Source organism: Grammomys surdaster, unplaced genomic scaffold (genome assembly GCF_004785775.1).
Source record: "Grammomys surdaster isolate TR1022 unplaced genomic scaffold, NIH_TR_1.0 366, whole genome shotgun sequence".
Classification (NCBI taxonomy): domain Eukaryota; kingdom Metazoa; phylum Chordata; class Mammalia; order Rodentia; family Muridae; genus Grammomys; species Grammomys surdaster.
Genome location: NW_021604785.1, coordinates 1,175,662 through 1,194,595, shown reverse-complemented (window position 1 = coordinate 1,194,595; position 18,934 = coordinate 1,175,662). Strand labels below are relative to the sequence as shown.

The 18,934-nt window shown below is 43.8% G+C and overlaps 1 protein-coding gene across 5 annotated transcripts in view; it reads left to right on the top strand.

Moving 5' to 3' along the window:
• The first annotated feature begins 10,857 nt into the window (after positions 1-10,857).
• Positions 10,858-18,934, top strand: part of Mgmt (O-6-methylguanine-DNA methyltransferase) — a 225,808-nt gene continuing 217,731 nt past the window's right edge. For 2 of the 5 annotated variants that reach the window (XM_028780236.1, XM_028780233.1), the window contains exon 1: positions 10,858-10,963. The gene's annotated coding sequence lies outside the window, so the exon portion shown is untranslated. The remainder of the gene's footprint in view (positions 10,964-18,934) is intronic. The other 3 variants (XM_028780237.1, XM_028780232.1, XM_028780235.1) reach the window with 3 other exon arrangements.

The window sequence follows — 18,934 nt, the reverse complement described above, 5'->3', positions numbered from 1 at the left end:
CCTTCTAGATTCTAAAAAAGATCCTTTTGAGAACACTTTTGTAAATATCAGCATGCTGATTTCCTGGATTGGAACCCTCAGTTGAGAAGAGCACAAGGAATTCTACTCAGATTTCCTCTCAATGCCATACAGCAATCCAAGCAGTAAAGATAACACACCGTGGACCCAGGGAATGGGAACAGAGACTATCTAGCTGTCTCCCCAACAGGTCATTCCTGCCTGATGTGTGTTGATTGGTGCAGTATATCCTGATTTTAGCATCTCATTTTAGAAATATACTGACATTATCTATTCAGAAGTTTGATGCCTAGTTTAAAACTGCCAGTGCCTCTGAATCCATACTGTACTTAGCAATCAGAGTGAGTACCCATTCTCACTGATGCCAGATGTAGCCGTGAGTCAAATGACTTCTGATAGCTTCACGGTTAAGTGCACAGGAATCTGAAAATCTTTTTGTGGCTAACAGGGTTAGAATGGGCCGACTCCTTCCTTCTCCTACAGTCTCTTATCAGTTCTCCCAAATGCTCAGTCACCTGTAGCCTTGGCTCCAGAACATGTATGAAGTCACACATGGTCAAGAAAACTTAGATGGAAACAGTTTCTAGATAACAAAACTGAGAGGAAATGAAACAAGGAGGATTTGAGCATTACAAGTGAATACAAGGTTGACCACTGGAAATGATTGCACGTTTCCAAAGGAGAATGATGGTTACATTGTTTCTCAGGACATTCGGTTTCCATGCATAAATGAGAGCACACAGTAAGTCTAAATAGCCCTTTTCATTCCTGGAATCTAGAGAATCTATTTATCTGGAGACCTATCAAACTATGGAATTAGTTCACAGAATTTCTGGCAGGGGGAGGCCAGAAAAACCGCAAGACTAATGATTCCACAGTCACCTTTAAATTCATATTTAGACTTCTAATCTATTTTTATCTCACATGTGTGGGTGGATGCCAAAGTGAGCGCTCAGTTACTATTTCTAGCTTGTTAATAATCAAGTAATATTTTCCCAGTCATTGACATTCTCATCTGTTGCAAATGAAAATCAAATTTGCAAGATGCAACACTTTCTGGGAAAGCAGACCTGCTATTTCCTTCTCCAAGCAAGAGAGACACGTTTTTAATCAGGAGCCACCCCTGCAGTCTTTGGAGTTGGTTTAAACTAAGTCAGCAACTCTGATTCTTTTATTTGAAGAACAAATAGCAGGGTAAAATTCCTAAGCCTTAGCAATACACTGTCGGAGCTTGCCACCAAAAGATTTTAAATTCTTCAATTCAAAAATGCTAACATAGTCTTTTTCCTTTCTTTCTTTCTCATTCCCCTTTCCCCCTCTCTCCTTCCCTCCATTTTCTTCTTCCCTCCCTTCCCTCTCTCCCTACCTCCCTTCCTTCTTTATCCCCAAGCCTATATTTTTATGAACTGAGAATATTCTCAGGAATATTGATGTTTGGGGATTAACAACTTGTAAGTCCTGGTTTTGTCATCTGCAAGCTGGGTAACCTTGGAGCCCTCATCCTCACTTTGCTCACCTGTAAAACGGGTGTTATCACACTCAACTCTCAAATTTGTGAGATTTCAAAAGAGAATCATGTAATGACACAGAAGCCATAGTGTCTGTAAACAGGGAATCCTTACATTATTTAAAACTTTGGGTTAGATGTGACAAGAAACAGAGCCAAGAATGCATAATGGAACTCCTGGATTCAGGCAACTTTCTCCCTTTGGGGCTCCTCTCATTGTAAAGACATTCAATGACATGGCTGTGGATATATCTTCACAGTAAAATGAATGTTTATCATGTATGAGGTCCTAGGTACTACTTCATCAACAAAACAGATAGATGGTTGAAAAGAAATAGATGATGGATGGATGGATGGATGGATGGATGGATGGATAAATGGGTAGATGGATGAATGGATAATATACTGTTGAAGATGAATGATAACTGTTTAGATGAGTAGATACATGAGTGGAAGGATAGATGGACAGATGAATGGATGATTTTGATAGAAATGAATGATAATTGGATAGGTAAATAAACAGATGGGTGGGTAGATGGATAGATGCATGATGGATTTCTGGATAGATGATATATAGGTAGATAGATGGCAGATAAATGATAAATGCAGGTAACTAGATAGATGGTAGATGAATGATATATCTATGAATAGATGGTAAATGAATATGGATAGGTGGCAGATAGATAGATAGATAGATAGATAGATAGATAGATAGATAGATAGAAAACAGACAGGCAGAAGACAGAAGCTCCAGGGTCACATGGTACTTGCTTTGTGCCAGTAGAAATAAGAATCTCTATTCTAATGATATATTCACCAAGGCCAAACTCCAAAGGTTACTGTGAGCTGATGAAATATTTTACAATGTACAAAAATAGCTGTGTTTGTGGGGAGAGTCACACAAATCCCCACTGAGGCTCAGAAAATGTATATTCTCATTCATCTGTAGCTCCTATACACTACGAGCTGGATGTCAACTGCTTGGTCTTCATCAGGCACTGGACCACTCCAGTTTTTTTTCATTAATAGCACTTTGATAATGCCACCTACCACATAGTGTTGTTGTGAGGAGACCAGAAGACCTTGAACACAAAGCAAGGTCAAGAGAATGTCACTCAGTAAGTCATTGATGATTTCCAACAATTCATAATTTCTATGAATCCCATATTTCAAATGTCTTAGTAATTTAATGAATGTCTAATAAATAGATTTTTTGAGATTAATTTACAAGACAAAGAGATAAAGCAATATTTATCAATGGCTTGATTGGCCTTTGTGGTTAGAGCAGGAGGGGAGTGTTATCTGGCCTGTGCTAGGTCCCCTATCCATGTCTGTTTATATTTTGATGGATTGCCTGGGGGACCTGGCTGTCAGAAGCAAAGTACCCCTCAGCTTCAACCACCTGTTTCCATCTGACTCACTGGTGTATCAATTTCTGTCAAGACTGAAAAGATGGTGACTGAGTCTGAGGTGCTCAGCACACAGCATTCAGGAAACTCATACAGTGGAAGCACACACCTCAGTGGGGCTAGTTTACTCATGTAGAACCTTCCCAGATCACCCTTTTTGTCTCCCTTATCAGACCTTTGCTCTTAGTTACTTAATGGCTGGAATTGTCTTGTGATCCTACCTCTGTGACATTTGCCATGATCATCCATAATGAGTCAACCAGAGGTAAGAGCATAAAAAGAAAGGAATCCTGGGATGTGGATGGAGAAAGCCAGTTTGGAGCTGTGGAAGCATAGGGGAAGGCTGGCAGAACATAGGGTGACAACTGGAACTGCCTTGGTCTGGGCATACAGTTACCACTTCCCATAAAGAGTCATCTCTGTTTATTTTTTAATCAATGTTCTGGGGCCGGTCTGCTTTGGACTCGTGCCTTTCCTTGCATCAGAATGAGATCTTTATAGTTAACTTCGTACTGACCCTCTCCAGCGATGAGTACCCTCAAGTCACATAACTCTTGGACAATGAAGGCTCTGTTTCCAGGGATTGTCATTTAGATAATTAAAGGGACCATTCTTGGACTTCACCGGCCATTCTTGACTCTAGATGGAATGGGGCTTATCACTCCTGCTCACAGACAGTAGGGAAATAGCTGTCTGAATCATCCTCACCAATTTTGCTGTAGTGACCCCCAACCCATACCTCATGTTATTCTACACCAAAGGCCCAACGATCCAGGGCTAGACTAAAGACATTCTCCTTGAAGGCAATACAATTACCTCTCCTGTCCCTATTTCGATGGCTGCAGCAGTATCCTTGGCACAGCAATTGGTCCTGCCTTATTCTCATTTCTCATCCCCAGTCAGAAATGGATGATGGAAAGTCACAATCCCAGCATCCAAATCCCCATGCCTCCTGCTTTAATTTCCAAGTCACAAAATAACAGGTGGGGCCTGTACCCAGAAGGCAGAGGGTTGGGGTTGAGAAGGGAGACCTACTTCCTCTTGGCACCCAGGTGCACACCCCTAGCATTTCACACCACTTAAAAGACTTTGCCCAAACTGCCAACAATGTGTTACAAACACAGCCTGTTCCGAAAATGGATCAAAAACACTTTGTAATGAGTGTAGGAGCCAGTTTCAAAAAGGCTATAGAATCTAACAAAATTCCCAGTTCTGAGGGTTTGACACTCCAGTAGCCCAGCAAAGGATAGGAAGACTTACACACGCACACACACACACACACGAAAAGTTGTCTTTCATTTGAGTGTTTTCATAGCAGGTACACATGCCTGACTGTTCTTTGCTCCACACTTGGCATGTTTTAGAAGAAAAACAATATGAGGTTTGGGATAGTTTTCTGTCTGACAGTTACTAGGCAACTAGATCCAGATTCCACAATTAACAGGATGTGTGTGAAAAGGGTGTGTGTACAGCTGCTTACTTGGGGTTCTCTCCTTTCATCAGTCTACCCTAGCTATTTTGAGTTGGAGATATGGCGGGGAACACACCCACTGCACAGAGTTTAGCACACAGTGGCTGGAGAGAAGAGCTTGCAGAAGGAGCCCTGCCACAGTGAGGGCCCCACGTGCCCATATTCACTTCTCCAGGGAGATGCCAACGCTCCACGTGAACCTCACATACTTCCTTTGTTCTTGATCCACTCAACCATGACCTCTGCAGAACTGCAACGTATCTCCTTAAGTGTACCTCAGATTTGCACCAACCAGGCTGCTGAAGGAGCACAGTCTTGGAATCTTTGGACTACCTCCTTCATACATAGGCATAGCCCTCTCCTTGCTCTTCCAAACCTAACCCAAGATGGAAGGGCTTCCAGATGGCTACAGAGGCCCCCATGGGCTCCTGGGCAGAAGGATTTTTTGCCTCTCTGTAGGACAGCAAGGGCTAAGGAGCTCACTCCCTCAGCCTGTGTTGCCCATCTGTCTATGTACTTCTTGGTACAATGATACCCTCATGTCTGCAGCTGTGCCAAGAACCGACAGGAACCAGCATGGGACAAGGGTGTAGCCAGCAGCAGATGGTACCCACTCTGGGCCTAATGGTCCTGTCTCCATTTCAGGCCTCTCCCTGCCTAGTATCTCTGGGCTCCAGGCTTCACCCAGGCTAGACACTCTGACTCCAAGAACACCAAGAAGGAGAAAATCGATTGTACTAACGGAGAGCACACCACTGGAGGTGCTTTTAAATCGGTCTGGATGTAAAACACTTCAAGTGCGGAGCTCTTGGCGTGTTTCTCTTTACACGACCACTGCACGCTTGTCCAGAGTTCGGGGCTTTCAAATCACATAAGGTTTTATGTGATCGTTATAAAATCCCTTCATTTCCCAAAGGCAGGGTAGTAAGGATTAAGTTTGACTACTGAAGACAGCTTTGTTGTAAATGGTCTCTAATGTCACAGAATAGCTTGGGAAGAGAGGCTTATTAAACAAATTTCGTGGGTTACAAATCATTAGAAGCAATCACCCACCGTGTCAAGTTCATTTGCTTAACCTGAAAGGTATCCATTTGGATGCTTAGAGGAGCTATGCAAATTGACACAGATCCCAGTGCCCACAGGAAAGCTGGCTGATGTTAAAGAAAACCCAGGGAGTCCCTTGAAGAACTCAATCTACACTTGAACACAACTTCTTATGGTTTTCTCAAATTCTCTGTAAAAACAAACAAACAAACAAACAAACAGACAAACAAACTCACTCATGGGGATGTGGGCCTTGAGGAAACAGGAGAATATCTGTTAATCTGAAGACAGGAAACCTCACAGCCGTCTCATTTGTTCAGGCTAATGCATTCTAGGAAGAAGTCAGGGGTAGCTCTGTGAGAGGTGGGTTGGAAACCTGCTTCCAGACTTTCTGATTTAGCTTACTCTTCCTGTTCCTACCACCAGGCTACCACGCCACCTGGGACATCTATACTCCTTTAGTGATAGGAAGGGCAGTTGATGAGGACACCTGGGTAAAAGGATACAGGAAAGAAGCCTACAGCTCTTGGTTGGGAATGGATTGTTTTCTGTTTGTTCTGTTGGTTGGTTAGTTTTGTTTGTTTTAATGATTTCAGAAAGGAGAAGTACTTGTTGCAGCCAGGACACAGAGACTGGGTTTTAGTTTGCTTCGTGGAAGAATCGAGGAAGTTATTTTAGAATTCTTTACTTCTGTAGGCTTAGTCCTTGGTCAGAGACACATGCCTTCTTCCTCCTGCCTCTCAGTTCCTGATCCTTACTGCCTTTCAAGCAAGAAGAGTTAATGCATGGTCTAGGACCCATGACCTGCTCTGAGTGACAGCACTGTTCCCAGTCTGTCTTGCTCACCCTTTTCAATCCAATATAGTTTACTTTGATGGTGTTGGCCATCATAGAGACTTTTCCAATCCAAATTAGGAAGGGTGGAGATTCAGATCTCAGGACCAGCCTCATTTCCATCTTCTTCCCCAACCCCAACAACTCTCAGATACGATTTGAATCTGAAATGTCCTCACAGGCTCACACATTGGGTGTTGGTTGCCAGTTGATGAGCCTTTGAGAAGTGATTGGATTATGAGAGCTCTGGCCTAATCAATGAAGTAATCTCTTGATAGATTCATATTTTTCATTTGATCATTTGGTGTATGTGTGCATGCGTGCGTACATGTGTGTGTCTGTGTGTCTCTGTGTGTACATGTATGACTCCACATGTGTGGAGGTCGGAGTACTGTCTTCAAGAGAGTTGGCTTTCTCCCTCTTCTGTGTGAATCCTGGGAACTGGACTCAGGTCTGGAGGCAAGTACCTTTAGCCATTGAGCCATCACTCCTGCACTAGATTCACGATTTGATGGCATCTCTGAGAGGCAGTAAGAGCTTGTAAGCAGAAAGCAGGTATGGGAAGTAGGTTCACTGCGACTGTGCCCTGGAAAGATGTCTCTTGTTCTCTGCCTTTTTCTTCTTTTCATTTCCTATCCAAACTGAGGTAAGCTGTTGGTTCTTAGCCTGTCACATTCTCTCCACTTACCACAGCCTAGAAACAACAAGGCCAGCCTACGGTGAACGGAAACTGTGAGCCAGAAGCAGTAGCTCCTCCCTGTGTTTTTCTGAGACACTTGTTACAGCAGTGAAAAGTTTGACTGGCCACACTCAGAAATTCCTATTAAAATGTAATCCACATTTTATTTATTTATTTATTTATTTATTTATTTATTTATTGTGTGTGGGTGTTTTGTTTATGCATATCTGTGTACCTTTGTATGCCTGGTGCCTGTGGAAGCCAGAAGAAGCCATTGCATCCCTTGGAACTAGAGTTACTGCAGTTTTGGGCTGTCATGTGGGTGCTGGGAATTGAACCCAGGTCCTCTGGCAGAGTAGCTGGTGGTTTTTTTAAATTTATTTTTTTCTGTTTATGCTGTTTATTGTTGCTCTTTTTTATGAAAAACTTCAAACAATACTTTCTTGTAGGACTTTAAGACACATAGATTTTTATCCTAAAAGGATATCAATCTATTACTTTCTTAAGATTTGATCACCTTTGTACATCACTTGTGGAGAATAATTTTGTCTTAATATTAAGTCTTTTATCCTAGTTAATTTTTATTCCACTTTCATAAATCACATCCTGAATGCAGTTTCCCTTCCTCCTCCCCTTCCAATTCCCTCTCCCCATTCACAACTCCATTTCTCTTCAGAAAAGACTAGGTGGCACCTCCTCTCATATTAAGGCTAGATGAGGCAAAGGGTAGTGTTGGGAGCCGACTCCTAGCAGAAAGCGGCTATCATCTTTGCAGCCATCTCAGGCCATATACCCTGACAAGAGACTTGTTTTCAGCAGCCCACAACAGCTGAGCACACTCTGATAAACATCTTGTTTTGTTCACATATCTTGTTTTGTTGTTTAATGCCCCCAGCTGCAAGGTGCACATGGTAAAGTGTCTTTAGCTGCATTCCCCTGCTTATGCTTATATATACCCAGGATTTCCTTTCAATAAATAGGACTTGAACAGACTCTCTGTCTGTCTCCATTCTTCGCATCTCTTGCTCCTCCATCCCCACTCTCTCTTGCTAGACCCTATTGACTGACCCAAACAGACTGGGTCAGGGTAGGAGGAAAAGGGTCCCCAAAGCAGGCAAAATACTCAGAGATAGCCCCGACCCCATTCCCACTGAGTGACACTAGAAGACCATGGTGCACAACCATAACATATATGCAGAGGGTCAGATCCATTAAGGCTCCCTGGTTATTAGTTCAGTGTCTGTGAGTCTCTATGAACCTAGGTTAGTTGGTTCTGTGGGTTTTCTTTGGTGTCCTTGGCCCCTCTGGTTCTTACAACCCCTCCTCCTCTTCTTCTGCAGGATTCCCTGAGCTCTGCCTGATGTTTGACTGTGGATCTCTGCATCTGTTTCCATCAGGTGCCGGATGAAGCCTCTTTGATGACGGTTATGCTAGATTCCTGTTTATAAGTATATCAGAATACAATTAGGGATCATTTCATTGATTTCTTCTCCTTTCCTCTTCTTTCTTTCTTTCTTTCTTTCTTTCTTTCTTTCTTTCTTTCCTTCTTTTCCTTCTCTTTCCAGTCTTATTTGGTTCTCATTTGGATCTCTGGTTCCTGGCTCTCCAGGCAATGACAGGGGTGGGGGGTGGACAGACTCTTGTGGCATGAGTCTCAAGCTGGACCAGTCATTGGTTGGCCACTCCCACAGTTTTCTCTCTCTCTCTCTCTCTCTCTCTCTCTCTCTCTCTCTCTCTCTCTCTCTCTCTGTCTTTTCCACCTTTGCTTACTGTAGTCAGGGAAAATTGTAGGTTGAAAGTTTTACGTTTGGGTTAGAGTCCCACCCCTCCACTGGAAGTCTTGCCTTAGCCTGTGTTCTTAACCTCTAAGCCATCTCTCCAGTTCTGCCACTCAGGTGTAACAAGCTACGATTCTTATAGTAATTATATCTGCTCCAGAGTGTACTTGCTGGGGTCTCAACAGAAACTCTGATTTAATCTTGGTATTCCTTATTTTCAGTTCCATTATCCCTGTTCCAATTGGGCCATGGTAGCATCATGCTATATGGGGCCTGGCAAATGGTATCCTTACTCAGTAGTCTGTTGCTATCCCATGGACATATGCAATACACAAGTATGGGCTACATGTGCACAGTATAGATTCTTATGAAACTACTGTACAAAAGATAAACTTGAGGACCTGAGATAAACAAGAAGGAAGAGCAGGGCCCGGGATAAACTGTTTCATGTCTCTTGTCCCTGGGCAAAATTACCTGTCTCTGCCTGAGCACAGTGCTGAGGAGGTGTACTAGTTACTTCATCACTATAACCAAATACCTGAAAGAAATCAAGTCAAGAGAGGAAGGGCTGGGGAGGAGTGCTCTCATTTCAGGGAAATGCTGCTCACCATTGAGGGGAAGGCATGGCAGCAGTATTAGCTGCTTAGGATGCAGAGAGGTTGAACACTGGTGCTCTGTTTATCTTCTCCTTTGTTCCCTTCTCATTCAATTTGGGACCTCAGTTCTTAGAGATGGCACCACCAATATTGGGGGGGCGGGGTTCTTCAGTTTATCTTCTGGGAATCCCTCCCTGACATGCCCAGATATGTGTCTCCAAGGTAATTACACATCCAAGCAAGTTGTTGAGAGTACACAACTCAGAAAGATTCTGAGACCTGATCTGAATATCCCATAGTACTAGGAGTCTGGTTCATCTTCTATCAGCAATTACTCTTAGCATGTCTGGAGGAGGTGACACTGGAAGTGAGGAGGGGAAGCTTCAAAGGGTGAATGGTGGCCTCTGTGAGTCACTGGGGCTCATCATACAACAAACCTCTATAAAGGTGGTAGGTAGAATGTTGGTCCCTCCAGGTCACTGAACCAGGGTACTTGGAAGGACCAAATCCAGGCAGGAGAGCTGCACACTGGGAAGGTGAAGATCTCAACAAACAAAACCACAGTATGGTTCTTAGTATATGTGCACCTGGGATGGTACCCTGAAGTTATTAACACAGATGTCTCTCTCAAGTTTTAGGGTGAAAACATTCCCTAAGGACTTTATGTCAATCAAGTCAGACACCATGGGGCTCCAATCAAGTACCACAAAGTGAGTGGCTTGAAACAATGAAAATTTGTTTACACTCCAGGAGGCTGGTAGTCTTCATCTCCTGCACAGCATCTGGTGCACAAGTGTATCTGGCTTCTAGTTTTCTGTTCATAGGGACAGCAGTCCTATCAGATTAGGACCTTCCAACTAGTGACCTCATCTTCAAGTGTCACCTCCGCGTATTTTCTAATAAGAGCCATTCTGAGGTACAGAGGAAGAATTCCAGCAAGGCTTTCCTGGTGGACAACATTCAATTCCTGTCACCTCACATCAGAGCTGGATACCCACACTAGCTGATCCGCTATTGAGCCATTCTGATTGCAAGTGCCAAGAAGAACCTGAAAGACAGCCCTGGCCCAGTTGGGTAGTGACTCGAATTCCTAGTGAGCTTAACTTCCACCACCCTGTGGTTGCGCGCTGTTGTCAGTTAGTGACTGTGTCTCAGCGAAAAAACTGGGACTTGGGGTGGTGAGGTCGAGGTGAGAAGGTTCGGCCCGGCTCCAGAGCCTGATGCGGCGTGAACTCTAGGATAGGCAAAGAACCGGTTTCAGGTCTGGAAGAAGATGCCTGCTCTACGGGCATGCACCCAGAGAGGAAACAGAGCTGCAGCCCAGCGTCACCCACCGGCGTGCTCAGCCAGCCCAGAACCCGCCCTACACTCCCCGCCCCTCTTCCGGCAGCTCCCAGCCACGCCTCCGCGTACCAGGCAGGCTTTACCCTCTCCGACCACACGCCCATAGCTCAGCAACCATCCGCAACCTGACTCCGCCCCCGCGCGCCAGGCCCCGCCCCGCTCTAGGCCCCGCCCCCATCCTGTGCAGGAGCTTGCGGCCTAAATTTCTCTGTGCCAGAGCCAGGCTCTCAGGCGGCCAGGCCCCGTGTACCGTTTGCTGAGTGTCTGCGCAGTTTGCGAACTGGTGAGTTTTGGGGCACCGTGTGGGGCCCTCCCTGGAGAGAGCCGAAGTCCAGGGAGACAGTCATGGCTCTGAGTTGCCCTAAGGGCTCCTTTCTTTCTCCAGGACCTCAGCCCCTTCTGTACAGGCTGCCCTTCTTTCCCTGGCCTCGGGTTCGTGGGCCAATCTGCCTGGTGACTGGGGATGTCTCCTGCCACGCTTCCTGATGCCCAACACTTTTCAAGCCTCGACTGGATCCCTGCAGGTCCTATGACCATCCTCCTTCCCTTCACTAGTGCAGGGCATGGGGTTCGGCTTCACTTTTTATCAGGAAGCTTCCAGAAGCACCTGCTCACATCTGCTTGCAGTAGGCCCATTTTTCTCATAGCTCCTTCTTTCTTGAGAGTAGGAGAAAATAGCCAAGTCCCAGGATCCTGCAACATCATGGCTGGTGTTAGGTACACCTAGTTAAAACCTCAAAGTGTGAACAGTACATGCACTCATTGTTCAGTGGGTCTGGGGTTTTGTTCTGTAAGTTTTACTCCTCGCTGGACACAGGAAGGAGCTTGTGAAAAAATATGCAGAGTCAGTGTTAGACCTACTCTTCATTTCACTTCCCTGTCTTCATGTGACTCTTGGTATCCACAACACTTATCTTAGGGTGCTGGTTGTGGGGGGTATGAAAAGCCTGGCTTCTGGTCAGTATTCTGTAAGCTTAGGTGTATTATCTGATCATCTACCAGGACCTAGAACCTGAAAGTGGCAGGACAGAATGGTCCTGAACTAATGCCCCGCCTGAGGCTTCATCCCTTCCTGGCCACTCTCTGGGTCTTCACATAGTTTGGCAGTGAAATAGTGCCTTACCGAAGGATCTGTGGGAGTATTTATTTTTTTCAATTTGAGGGAAAAATCTGTCCTAATAACGGTTGGACTAATATGTGGCATGTCTTTGAAGAGGTTTCTGCTGTTACCAAGGTTTAAGAAGCGGAGCTTCAGGTGCAGTGGTAAGCTGGCTGTGTCTTGCACAACCACCTTCTTTCTGTGGAGAGCAAATGGCACCAATCTTTGGATCCTGTTCTAAATCAGGGGGCCCCATCTGGGCCTGTCTCTACCCCTCCCCTCACTGGGCCTGCCTGCCCAGGAGTGTCATTGGCTTAGTTTTCTCTGGCTTCGATAAAACACCATGACTAAAGAATCTTGGGGAGGGGAGGGTTTATTTGGCTTACATGTCCTGATAACAGTTCACCATGAAGGGAAGGCAGGGCAGGAAGTCAAGAAGGGAAGGAACCTGGAGGCAGGAACTGAGGCAAAGACTGTGGAGGAATGTTGTTTATTGGCTTGCTCCTCATGACTTACTCAGCCTGATTTCTTATACACCCCAGGACCATGTGCCCAGGGCAGCCATAGTGAGCTGGCCCTTTCCACAGCAGTCAACCAGTGAAGAAAATACAGCAGGGGTATGCTCTCAGACCAATCTGATGGAGGAGTTTTCTCAGTTGAAGTTCCCTCTTCTTAGATGACCTAAGCTGAGCTTGTGTCAAGTTGATCACCCACCCATCCCCCAACCCCCAAAAAATGACCGAGGCACCAGGACAGTCTGTCAGGGCCTCCTTTTCACTGATGCAGGAACACAGGGGCAGGGAGGACACCAGAAATGCTTCCCTTCCTTTCTCGGGAGACTCCAACACTGTACCCTTCACAGCATTTTTTTTATTAGATGCAAACTAAGTGTGGTGGCTCACACATGTAATCCCAGTACTTAAGAGGCTGAGTCAGGAGGATTGCCAAGAAGGGCAATGTAGTCATTCTAGGCTCCTTTGAGCCAGGATGAAACTCTAGCTACAAAATACAACCATCCAAGCAACCGAACAACCCACTTAAGTTGTCCTAACCATTCTTATTTTAAAGAGTACAAATGTTTAGGATCTAAGGGTCAGGCCATCAAGACCTCTCCTTGTCTGTCCCTTTCTTAAATGTTAGTTTTGATAGGAAGTGACGAAAACGTAACAGTTGTCTGGATTCCTTTTTCTCCTTTTCACAGGACCACTCACATATTCTTGTGCTTGGGATATGATTAACCCCTACCCCTGAGTAAGCTGAAAACACTGTATGTTAATATGTTTCCAGAAAAAAAGACATTTAACATATCTGACTCCCTGAGCATAGTAAACCGTGCTCCAGACTTGCATGCCACCCAACGTTTTGACATGCATCATGCTGTTAGCTATAAAGTTCACACTTGAGTTCCAAAAAAAAAAAAACCCACAAAAATTTCATAATATTTTAATAAGTTTGTAATCTTTTGTTGGGCCACATTTGTGGCTATCCTCAGCCACATGTGGCCTGTGGGGCACAAGTTGGATGGATCTACTTATGTCTATGTTGTCTCTTGCCTAGAAGGATCACAGGCCATCAGCCCGGAAAAAGGTCAAAGTTCAAAGCAGGCATGGTGTCTACTAAGACCATAATGCTTTGTATCATGGGAGAGTACAAAAAGTTGGGTATGAAAGTTGGAGATAGTCGTGTCTCTTCACGTGTCATTGTGACCCTGCCAATGCCCTACCATGGTGTTAAGTGCTTCCTGTATATCCACTTTGAGTATATATTACACACAAACACCTCAGACTCTGGAGGACCCTGGGTTGGCTGCTACCGTAGGTGTGCCTGGCCATATTTTGGTGTGTGACTAGCTTTGCCAGAGTTCTTACTGAAGACATTTGCTGTCTGACTGTAGGCTGTTGTTTAAATAAAACCCGAAGGTTCAAACCAGACACCTATAGACCAGCATTCAATTCATCTGAGCAGAGTGGCCTCTGTCAGCCCACCCACAGACACTGATAAACAAACTGGCCTACACCAGTTCTGGATCTGAAGTGAACACGACAGGATTCATCTAGGAGGGAGTGGGTCAGAGTCTTGCCAGAGGCTGGATCTGCCATGGTTGACAGGATGGATTTTCTTGTTCTGTTTGCTGTGGAGTCCTGTGTTGGGCATAGATAGATAAAAGTTGGAGACTCAGCATTGTGGCCTAAATATGGTCTGGTGTGTGTCCTTGGCTAGCCATTGACCAGTGGCAATAGTCAAGCTCTCTGACTTAAACATTAGTAGTAATAAAGGGCTCACTGAGGAGGGCCGTGTGGTTTGGGGAAGGCTATGTAATGAATACGTGGAACATAGTGAGGGACTTACTCCTTTCTGTAGCTGTTAAAATGATTTGCCTTAAGGAGGGAACTAAATCCTCTGATGACTTTCTGTGACCTTGAAGGAAACAGTGCCTTGACAGATGTGGTTTCCATGTGTGTGTGTGGGGGGGCAGGGGGAGGCATGACAGGCTGGGTCTACCATGATACCAGGCATTTCTGGGTTAGGCCAGCCTCCTACACCTTGCTCCAGGGTCTGCCCCAGCAAAGCAACCAAATAGACAGGCTCTCTCCTGGGGCCATAGACACAGTGGTGACACTCTTGTTGGTGGTTAAAACTTGTTTTCTGCACTCCCAGTTGGAGTGAAATCATTTTTTTGTTTTCAATGTACAAGTAGGACCAGTTAAGAAATTGTATAGAAACATCTTATGGCTTTTATTTGTTGTCGCGTATAACCACAAAAGGAACAGCGAGAGAGCAGTAAGTGCCTGGTGTGTCCACTCTGCTGCTAAAATTTTCTTGTTAGAACAATTTCCTACCCATAACACTTGTGAAGTCAGCCCCACATCCAGCTCAGCTCTGGGGCCCATTCCCAGAAGTCTGGGGGTGACAACCAAATGTCCAGTCCACCAATGGCATGGCTCATAAAAGCAGGCACTTGTTAAATCTATTTGTTTTTATTATAGACATCGATCTGCCAGTTGCAATAATGCATTTATGGACATTTTTCTGCAAGCACAGTGCTGGTGGCAGTTTTTACTGACAAATTGAGTCGTATGGATAGTAGTTCAGGGCACTCTTAGCCTATTGACAGATTGAGTGATCCCAGCTCTGATTTCTGGGCCTTAGTGGGTGAGGAGAGAGAATGGGTTTGGAACAAAGTAGGAGCTGGGGGTTTAGACATGGGGGTGTTAGTTAGATGGAGAGATGGAATAGAGAACAGACAGTTATTTCTCATTTGTAAACTTAGCTGAATTATAACCCAGACTAATGGTGGGGAGTCAGGAATTTCACCTTCAGGTTGGTCTGCTGTTGGTGTGTATGGTCAGATCCTCCCAGCATGGGCTCCAGCAAGGCTGGATGTGGTAACCTTGCTCTCCATGAGTGAGTGAGTGTTCATGGACTGACCCCAAAGGTGGTCTGAACTCTGTTGGTATCAGAATTTATGAGAGCCCTGATCCCCAAGGTGAGTAATGGGGGAGTCTCATAGCAGGAAGATAGGATGTAAGCCTGGGGACCCCAGGATATACTCAGCCTTGTGGGCTCCTAAAGGACTCTAGTTGGCCCTTGAGTTCATCTTTAGGGTAAGATGGGAAAGGACATTTTAGCTCAGAGCAACCCCAGGGCTCTCTTCCAACTGGATCCATCTGTACTTGGTATAAGTTGCTCTGGCTTATGAATACATTTTCAACTCTTTAGAGACATGTGACTCTCTTCCACATGCAAACCCAATATGTTATCATCACATTATAACTTTTGGTTTTGTGGTTCTGACAGTAGATGCAGATGTGACCAGAATCCTGGCATTAGCTTTATATACAAGTGTGAAGCACAGGCATTCATGGCTTGCCTTTCTCCGCCATGCCCGTCTGAATAGGCTGTGTTACATTTCTTCTGTAGAGACATTGCCTCTCAGGTAATGCCCATCTTTCTTTTCTTTCTTTCTTTTTCCAATTTTTATTATTTTATTTATTTATATTCCAGTCGAGGATTAAGTGCATCTTCTCCTACTAAGGCCTGACCAGGCAGACCTCTGCTGTATATATGTGCCAGGGGCCTCAGACCAGGCCATGTATGCTCCTGGTTTGTGGCTCAGTCTCTGAGAGCTCCCTGGGGTCTAGGTAAGTTGACAATGCTGGTCTTTCCATGGGGTTGTGTTGCATATAGTTTTAAACTACATGCAACAGGATTGCTCTCCCCTTCAGCTTCTTCAATCTTTCTGCTAATTCAACCATAGAGGTCCCTGACTTCAGTTCATGGTTGAGTGTAAGTATCTGCTTCTGTCTCAGTCAGGTACTGGTAAAGCCTCTCAGAGGACAGCCATGCCAGGCTCCCCTCTGTAAGCACATCATAGCATTAGTAATAGTGTCAGGCCTTGGTGCCCTCCATGAGATAGATCCTAAGTTGGCCTGATCATTGCACCACCTTCCCTTCAGTCTCTTCCATTTTTGTCCCTGCAGTTCTTTTAAACAGGAACAGTTTCGGGTAAGAAATTCTGATGTGAGTTAGTAACCCTGTTACTCTGCTTTGAGGCCCTGTCTATCTACCTGAGGTGGGCTCTTTGAGTTCCTGCTCCTAATGTTGGGCATTTTGGCTAAGGTCACCTCCGTTGAGTCCTTAGAGTCTTTTACCTCCCTGGTCTCTGGTACTCCACCCTTGCCATGCTGTTTATCTCCATTCATTCTCTTGGCCCTCTGGGCTTCTCTCCCTGTCCTCCTCGAAGTACAAGATCCTGTTCCCCCTTTCCCCTCCCTGACCCCTCTCCCACCCAGGCCCCTCCCTCCCTCTGCCTCCTGTAATTTTTTTCTTTCCCCCTTCTAAGTGGAATTGAAACATCCTTACTTGGGCTTTTCTACTTGGTATACTTCTTAGAGTCTGTGGGTTGTGTCCTAAGGATTCTGTACTTTTTGGCTAATATCCACTAATCAGTGAGTACATATCATGTATGTTGTTTTGGGTCTGAGTTACCTCACTCAGGATATTTTTTAGTTTCATCTATTTGCCTGCAAAACTCATGATGTCCTCAGTCTTAACTCAGTAATTGTGGAAATGAACCACATGTGCTGTCACTTAAGTTTTTGATATTGGCCGTTCTGATTGGTGTAAGGTAGAATCTCAGGACCATTTTGATTTGCATTCTCTGATTACTAAGGACTTTGAACATTTCTTTAAGTACTTCTTGGCCATTTCAGATTGTTCTGTTGTGAATTCTCTGTTTAGCTCTGTGCTAAATTTTTAATTGGGTTATTTGGTTTTTTGGAGGTCAACTTCTTAAGTTCTTTATATATTTTGGTTATTAACCCTTTGTCAGATGTAGGGTTAGTGAAGATTTTTTTTTTTTATTATCTAGATTTCCCAGTTTTGCAGAGTATAGACTTTTGTAGTAGTTTCTGGTGATTTTTTAAAATTTACTTGGTTTCTGTTATCATCTCTTCCTCTCTTCCTTTTTGATTTTAATTTTGTTAATTTGGATACTGTCTCTGCCAGTTAGCTTGGCTAAAGGTTTAGATCTATCTTGTTGATTTTCTCAAAGAGCCAATTCTTGTTTTTTTTTTTTTTTTGATTCTTTTTATCCTTCTCTTTGTTTCTCCATAGTTGATTTCAGCTCTGATTTTGACTATTTGCAGTCATCATCTCTTCTTGGCTGTGTTGGCTTCTTTCTGTTCTGGAGCTTTCATGTGCACTGTTAAATTGTTTGTATGGGATCTCTCCAATTTCTTTATGAAAGTGCTTAGTGCTATGACTTTTCCAATTGACACTGCTTTCATTGTATTCCCTAAGTTTGGGTATGATGTGTCTTCATTTTCATTGAATTCTATAAAGTCCTTGATTTCTTTCTTTATCATTGAGCAGAGAGTTTAGTTTTTATGAGTAGGTGGGCTTTCTGTTGCTTTTGTTGTTATTGAAGTCTCGTCTTAGTCCATCTGATAGAATGCATGGGATTATTTCAATCTTAATCTATCTGTAAAGGCTTTTAAAATGTCTGATTATGTGGTCAATTTAGAGAAGATTCCATCAGGTGCTGAGAAGAAGGTGTATTCTCTTGTTTTGGGGTGAAATGTTCTTTAGATATGTTAAATCCATTTGGTTCATAACTTCTATTAGTTTCACTGTGTCTCTGTTGAGTTTCTGTTTCAATGACTTGCCCATTAGTGAGAGTAGGGTGTTGAAGTCTCCCACTACTATTGTGTAAGGTTCAATGTGTGTCTTGAGTTTTAGTAACATTCCTTTTACGAATGTGGGTTCTCTTGCATTTGGGGCATAGATGTTCAGAATTAAGAGTTCATCTTGGTGGATTTTTCCTTTAATCAATATGAAGTGCCCTTCCTCATCTCATTTGATAACCTTTGGTTGAAAATATATTTTATTGGATATTAGAATGGCAACTCCAGCTTGTTTCTTGGTACCATTTGCTTAGAAAACTTTTTTTCTTGCCTTTTACTCTGAGGTAGTGTCTGTCTTTGTCACTGAGGCGTGTTTCTTGTATGCAGACAAATGCTGGATCCTGTTTACATATCCAGTCTGTTAGCCTATCTTTTTTTATTGGGAGTTGAGTCCATTGATGTTGAGAGATATTAAAGACAGATGATTGTTAGTTCCTGTTATTTTTGTTGCTGGAGGTGGTATTAGGTGTGTATTATTCTCTTCTTTTGAGTTTGTTTTGAAATGTTTAATTTCTTGTGTTTTCTTGGGTGTAGTTACCCTCCTTGTATTGGAGATTTTGTTCCAGTATCCTTTGTAGGTCTGGATTAGTTGAAAGATATTGTTTAAATTTAGTTTTGTCATGGAATATCTTGGTTTCTCCATCTATTGTGGTTGAGAGTTTTGTTGGGTATAGTAACCTGGGTTGGCATTTGTGTTCTTTTAGGGTCTATATGACATCTGTCCAGGATCTTCTGGCTTTTAGAGTCTCTGTTGAGAAATCTGGTATAATTCTGATAGATCTGCCTTTATATGTTACTTGGGCTCTTTCCCTTACAGCTCTTAATATTCTTTGTTCTGTTCATTTAGCATTTTGATTATTATGCGATAAGAGGATTTTCTTTTCTGGTCCAATCTATTTGGTATTCTGTAGGCTTCTTGTGAATTTATGACTATCTCTTTCTTTAGGTTAGGGAAGTTTTCTTCTATGAT